Raw genomic sequence first — 6,896 nt, 5'->3', positions numbered from 1 at the left:
TGTGCATGGTGGGGCCAGAGAGGGAATCCTGATTCCTTGAGCTAGCCTGACCCCCTAGCTTTTTTTTTTTATGTACTTTTTAATTGTGGTATAAAGCACAGAACATAAAATGCACTGTTTTAATTCATTTTTACTTGTGTTGTGAGTTCAGGAGCATCAGGTGTGGTCATGGTGCTGGACTCCCACCCCCTCCCTCGATCCCCACAGCTCTCTCTAGCCTGTGAAACTTAACCTCCATGTAGACTGATCACCGCTGCCCCGGTCCGGCCTCCCCCGACCCCACCCCCAGCCGGGGCAGGAGCAGGGAAGCCGACAGGCTCGCCCAGTTCGCTCCTAAGCGCAGTCCTGTTGGAGCCTGCTTCCTGTCCCATTCAGCGTTGGCTGCGCATCCGGCCTGCTCTTTACAGGACCCGTGTAGCTCACCCCCTGAGCTGGGACCCTGTGTGCAGGGCAGGATACAGAGGAAGAGACGAGTCAGGGGATGGAAACAGGACGTGCCGCCCGACTCCGCGCTTCCCACAACTCTGGACGCAGTGAAACTTCCTACTCAGTCAGCAAGACAGGGCAGTCAGTCTCTTCAATTTGGGAAAGGAACCAAGCCCAGACCAAGTGAGGAACCTCGTGCCCGACATCCAAACGGGGATGGCAGCGTCTACACGTGTTAAATCACCACCCCTCATGTAGACAGCTTACATGGCAGTTATCTTCAACCCAGGACAGCTGCAAGACTCTGGAAAGGCTTTAGTGCTGCAGGAACTGCTCTCAAACTGCACAATAAAAGATCGTTCTTCAGCTTATTGGAAGCTTCCCCCTTCATGGATGTGTCATTACTGAACAGGGTGAAGAACGTGACTTTGATTCTGTTTCTTTTTTTAATTTGTATTTCTTCTGTTCTGTGTCTGACGGAAGCTGTGGGCTGTAGGTAAAACCTGCTTTTCACATCCCAAGAGTCTTAGGCCCAGCTGGGCCAGTGCAGAAGGGAATATGGTCCCACTTTCTGGGGTCTGAACGCTGTGTTTTGTACCCTGCAAGATTGCTTTAGCTCTGTTCCCGAGTCATAATTATTTCCAGACAAGATGCTGGCTTGGCCGCCAGCCGCGGCCCTGATGCAGCTTTTGAGTTTTTCAAGCAGCAAACACAGAGCTATCCTCTCGCCTTCCGTGAGTGCTTGGTAACGTGGCAAAGGGAGAACTCGTAATTTCCAGCTATGATACTGTGTTTCCAGGATAAAGTAACTTGTTGTTCAAATTCCAAAACCACATGCGTAGAAACTATCATTTTCTATGTGGACAGGAACTCTCCTCTGCAAGCAGAGTAAGGGTGACCGTGTCAAAGGCCTCTCTGCTTTTGAACGTTGAGGCCCGTGAGGTGGCGAGCCCCCCGGGAGAGGGTGGGGCTCAGCCATCTGTGAGCTTTGTGTGTGGACATGGACCGGGCAGGCTGGAGCCCCGGGGACCTCCGACAGGTCGGCTGGGGACCCCAGTGGTGCCTGGAGCACTGAGGATCTTGGGTGTACCTGGGCTTAACTAACACAAATTCAAAAGACTTCCTGCTTAGAAAAAAAAAAAAAAGAAAGAGTAGGGGCTATTTATATTGCCACTTCAATATCTTCAATGTACCTGAAGATAAAAGAAAATTCCTTAAACGTAGAGAACTACAGCTACCAGTCCCCAGAGATGCGAGTGCAGCTGTTTGCACGTCCTCCTCCGGAGCGAGAGGGGATCCAGGGTGAGGACGTCAGCACGCTGGCCACTTCTGTGGACGCGGCCGTTCGGGTGGACACACTCTGTGGTCTGACCGTGTCCTCTGTGTCCCGAAGGCAAGTAGGGGACGGGCCCTGCAGCTTCCGTGAGCTGTGCCCAGCCCGGGACTGCGTGCACACACACACACACACACACACGCTCACTGACACACACGCACGCACACACACGCACAGTGTCTGACCGGCCCAGCCTACCTCACTGAGCGTGCTGAGCCTCATCTCTGTCGACAGCTCCCCCGCGGCCCTTCGAGCCTCTTCACCCCAGCCCCTCACCCCCCACCGTGGCCTTGGGTCACGGTTCCCAACTCTGCCCTCTCTCCTCTCCGCAGAGGCCCCGGGACCTTGACTCAGAGATGCCCTCGGGCCCCCCAGCTGGTTCCCACGTCCGCCCATCGGCACAGGGCCGGGCAGCCCCGACTAGCCAGGGCGAGTGGGTCTGTCTCCACCCATGACTTCACAGATCTTCTGTGCCCACATCCTGCTCCCCAACTTTCTGCAAGGTCGCTCAAGGTCACTGAGATGTGCTTTCCCCTTCCTCATGGTCAGTGGCTCCCACACGACCTGGTCTCCCCATTGGCCTAACTCCAAGCTAGGAGCAGAGTCCGACCAAGCCTTGGGGAGGAGACAGGCAGCCTGGTTCAGCCTCACCGAGATGCCTGTGCATTACAGCTGCAGCAAATATGCGGAACGTGAAAAGAACTTAGAGAATTCTACCAGAAACGGCACTGGGAAGTCCATTTACAGGGGACAGAGACGGCAGGAAGGAGGTGACACGGAAGCGAATGTAGGGGACAAGTAGGTAAGCCACGCTGTTCCCAAGACCCAGACACAGCGAGTCCAGACCCGGACTCGGCAAGTACAGAACCAGGCGCAGCCTGGCCGTCGAGAAAATTCTCCCTGGACAGCCTGCCCTCTGGTTCACACTTCCTGCCTAATTCCCCCGTGAGTCGTGTGACCTCAGCCAGAGGTAAGGAGGCCCCGGAATTCACTTGGGAATTAATTCAACCCTTAATTTTTGGAATGATATCATCATTTCCTTAGTGAGCACATGGCATTAGTCTTGAAGAGATGCAGAATTAAGTGTAAAAATAATGAAGATAAATCAAACCTATTCTTTTTAATATTGGTACCAAGAAAAAGTCTGTGGATATTTGTTTTTTCCCCCCCATTTGTTATGTTTATGAGTATTTTGTGTGCTGGGTTGCCAGGTCAAACTTGAAATTCTAATTTAAAACATTAGTTTAAATAGTTGACAGATGATGATTTTATGTTGACATTTTAAGGAAATATAAGATTCATTATGTGTCCAGAGTTTATTTGTTATTTTTCCAGGAATAATTACTTAAGTGTTTGGCATGATTTGCCTGTTCATCAGACAATTAAGGAAATAAAATTATTACATTTACAAATGCTGTTTAAAAGGTTATTTAGCTTTTTAAAATAGGACCAAAGATTAATCAGAGGCCCTCTTTGAAAAGTTATTAAATATTACTAGATTCATTGTTGAAAATAAAGTTTGCAGGTTGAATGGCATGTAAGTGTCATAAAGGGACACTGCCATAGTGTTAATTAAGCATTCAAAACATTCACCAGTTTTTATTGTAAGTTTACCTTTTATGAGACTCTTTGGCAAGGATCACCTTTCCTTTCACTGAAAAGGCCATTTCAGACACTAATGAGCGCACACTCACACCAGAGTCCAGGGAGTCCAGTTCGTGCTCCCGGAAGGCTGCTGTTACCTGTGCACTGAGTCGCTCAGCCCCTGTGAGCCTCAGTCTCCTCATCTGTAAAATGACACAACAGCAGTTACCTCCTGCGGTCAACTCTAAGGGTAGAGTGAGACCAGGTGGGTGAGAGAGGCCCTTGCCAAGGACCCCCACAGCAGGCACCCGCACTTGTCCCATCCAGGAGGACTACGATCAAAGAAGCATAGCAACCTTTTACCTGGGCCACGGCCTTCCTGGATTTCATCAGAAATTTAGGTCGTAAAGGAAACTTGCACATTGTCTTGAAAGCCTGCAACGGCTCCATCTCAGGGGATGAGCCGAGGCCAGGGCTGTGGCCCACTGCCCGTACCCTGGCCCCTGCAAGCCACCTGCATTCCCCCTGACCTCATTGCCTGCCGTTCCCCTGCTGCTCTGACCCCGACCTGCCTGAGTGACCAGCGTTTCCCCTGCCTGCCAGCGTTTCCAGCAGGTTCTGCATGACCCACCCCCTCCTACTCTCAGGCCTCTTTTCAGATGTTACCTGAGCCCCCTAAAAAGCCCACCATATCAGCTCCATCCCCTGGATGCCCATGGCCATGCTGTTCTTTTCCTCCAAGGTCCTCGTCACCATTTAGTAAAACACCTATGCTGTGACTGTCTCTGCATTCATCCATAATGCGATAGGATGCAGAGCAGGGAGTGTGTTCCCCACCATGAATCTGACAGAGTGGGAGCCGCCCCTTGAAAGAGCAAAGGACGTGAGACAGGCAGGCCCAGGACTCGGGCAAGGTGGGCTTCTGAGACTCGCCTGTTTGGTCCTCATGTACAGATCGCTGGACCTCCTGACTCTGTGCTTCCTCCCGTCCATGGGGCGAGCAATCCTGTGGGATGCGGGGAGCCCAGGATGACTCAGGGTATAAGGGCGCGTTGGCTGGAAGGCGGTGCGGTGTGTTATCACCAGCTGGTGACATTTCAGAAGGCTGCCCAAGGGTGCACAGCTATAAACATTTTGAAGTTGAAAATTGTTTTCCCTTATGGGACAAGGCTGTGGGCCAAGAAGGACTCACATCAGCGGCACTCAGCCCTGTCACATGATACGGGGAAGAACAGTCACATGGATTGTCTCAAAACTGGTGAAAACTGGGCCCACCTGAAGATTCTGGAGATGTCTCAGGAGGAAATTGTTCGCATCTTGGGAGCTTGTCTCTTTGCTCTGTGAATGCCTGGCCAACGTTCTCTCGGTGGGGGTCTGAAAAATTGTCTGATGGGGAGAAACTCGAGGAAGTTCATTACCTCTGATGATAGAACGATTCTCTAAGTGCAACGACTGTGTCCAGCAGGATGGCATGCAAGTTCAAGAGAGAGAACAAGGGTTTTCCTCACTGTTTATACGGGGTCATTGAGTCCCCATTTTTAAAACTCTTCTCATCGAATTTAGAGACCAAAGGTCTTTCTCTCAGAAACGGAAACTTTTGTACAGGAAGATTCCAGGCATATTTGCAGGAACTAGGCTGGTGTGACAGGTCACCTGGGCGGCTCTACAGCATGAGGACAATGGTCTGACTAGCTGAGGCCACAGGTTCAAATACAGCCAGTTCCTCAAACCAGTCACCCTGGCACGAGTCCACACACCTGCGCTCGAGCTGACCGGGGGCCAGGTTCACTGGGGGGCAGGGTAGGGGGTACAGCTAAGTGTCAGGTTCCTGGGGACACAAGATCACATGTGAGAGTCTGGAATGTTCTAGAGAAGGTGGGGGGAGGGTGTCAAATAAAACTCCAGTGTTATCCTGTTTTTCAGCAATTTAAGGACAAGATGCGTGTGGATGGGGGCTCAGGACAAGAGGTGAGTGCCACCTGGTGGACGAACCCGGAGGTCCTCCTGGTACCCAACCTGCCCCCTCTTCCCAGCCCCCACCTGCCAAACTCACCAACTGACTCTAATGTGGCAGATGGAGCATACACTTGACAATATTCTTTCATGTTTTTCGAAAGAAGGATAATTTAAAAGCTAATAATGAATTTCCCCCGGGGATCCCCCAGGTGCTGTCTGCCTTCTTGTTCTCCAGGGAGGTTACACAGGAATCCTCCCCTCACCCCATTCCTTGTTCCCTAGCTCAGACATACCCTCCCCGACGTCCATCTCACACCTTTCGGCTTCATGCAAGAAACCCTGATTTTGTGTAAATGCCACGTAGGGCCCAGAGACACCACATGAGCAGGGCCGGCCTCTGGCTCTGAGTCAGGAGAACAGACGTGCAAGTGATGAATGCTGGGATTTGCCGACAAATAGCAGCAAGTACGGAACAGCTGCCAAGGGCAGGGGGAGGGTCTGGGGGGAGGTCAGAGGTCGGGGGCAGTGAGGGGAGAGGGGAGGGTCAGGGGCCACGGGCAGCGCCCCCAGAGTCCACCCCACTTGCTGACGCCGTCCAGATGTCCCCAAGCTCCAGCTGGCGCTGCAAATGCAGCCTCGTCCCCGAAGCCGGTCCCCGGAGCCTCTGCCCTCCCTGCTGCACTGGGCTGGTCTGGGTGTGCACACTTCGCTTTTCCTCTTGGTTCATCCAAGGCAGGGTTGGAATTTTCCAGTAGAGTTGTTTACTAGGCAACTTAAGGGAAAAACAAAAGTAACAACATGAAGTGCTAGCTTGCTGAGGCAAGCTACTCTGTCCCCAGGGGACAGGCGGACACCCGAACACCTGCAAAGACGGGCTCCGTGAGAGCAGCTCCTCCCCATGCGGCCCCTCGGCCCCCTTCACCCCTCGTGGGTCTCCAGGCGGCCAGGCCGGCAGAGGCGGAAGGCAGCTCACGAGTCTCCCGGGCTGGCTGAGATCGCAGCACCTTCCAGGCGCAGCTTCCGGAGCCCCGCTCTGGGACGGGCTCATGACGTGCCTCCCGGCCCCACTGAAGCCCTCCACCCTCGCCCTTACCCTCCTCCTCCTCCTCCTTCAAGACTAATGAACATTTACATTAAGTAAAAATATGAATTAATGGATCATAAGCATTGCTTGTGGTATATGAGGGGCTTCCCTGGTGGCTCAGACGGTAAAGAATCCGCCTGCAATGCAGAAGGCCCGGGTTTGATCCCTGGGTCAGGAAAATCCCCTGGAGGAGGGCATGTCTACCCACTCCAGTATTCTTGCCTGGAGAATCTCATGGACAGAGGAGATGTAGCCCCTGGGGGGCTACAGTCCATGGGGTCGCAAAGAGTCAGACAGACTGAGCAACGAACACATCCACTCCACCACACACACATGGTATATGGAGTATGCATAGACAGGTGTGATTTCATCAGTTCAGTCTCTCGGTCATGTCTGACTCTCTGCAACCCCACGGACTGCAGCACGCCAGGCTTCCCTGTCCATCACCAACTTCCACAGCTAACTCAAACTCACATCCATCAAGTTGGTGATGCCATCCAACCATCTCATCCT

The 6,896-nt window shown here is 52.6% G+C and overlaps 1 long non-coding RNA gene across 3 annotated transcripts; it reads left to right on the top strand.

The window, feature by feature from the left end:
* The first annotated feature begins 356 nt into the window (after positions 1-356).
* LOC113881966 lies at positions 357-6,463 on the top strand. 3 transcript variants are annotated; one of them, XR_003508233.1, is made up of 4 exons: positions 357-2,729; positions 5,267-5,311; positions 5,664-5,764; positions 6,139-6,463. It is a non-coding gene; the product is annotated as an uncharacterized LOC113881966 (long non-coding RNA). The 3 variants fall into 3 exon arrangements; XR_003508234.1 differs by having other exon boundaries at positions 5,582-5,764; XR_003508235.1 differs by having other exon boundaries at positions 357-4,709.
* Positions 6,464-6,896: the final 433 nt, after the last annotated feature.

This window comes from Bos indicus x Bos taurus, chromosome 23, assembly GCF_003369695.1.
Source record: "Bos indicus x Bos taurus breed Angus x Brahman F1 hybrid chromosome 23, Bos_hybrid_MaternalHap_v2.0, whole genome shotgun sequence".
NCBI classification, from domain to species: domain Eukaryota; kingdom Metazoa; phylum Chordata; class Mammalia; order Artiodactyla; family Bovidae; genus Bos; species Bos indicus x Bos taurus.
This window is presented reverse-complemented; position numbering and strand designations above follow the sequence as displayed.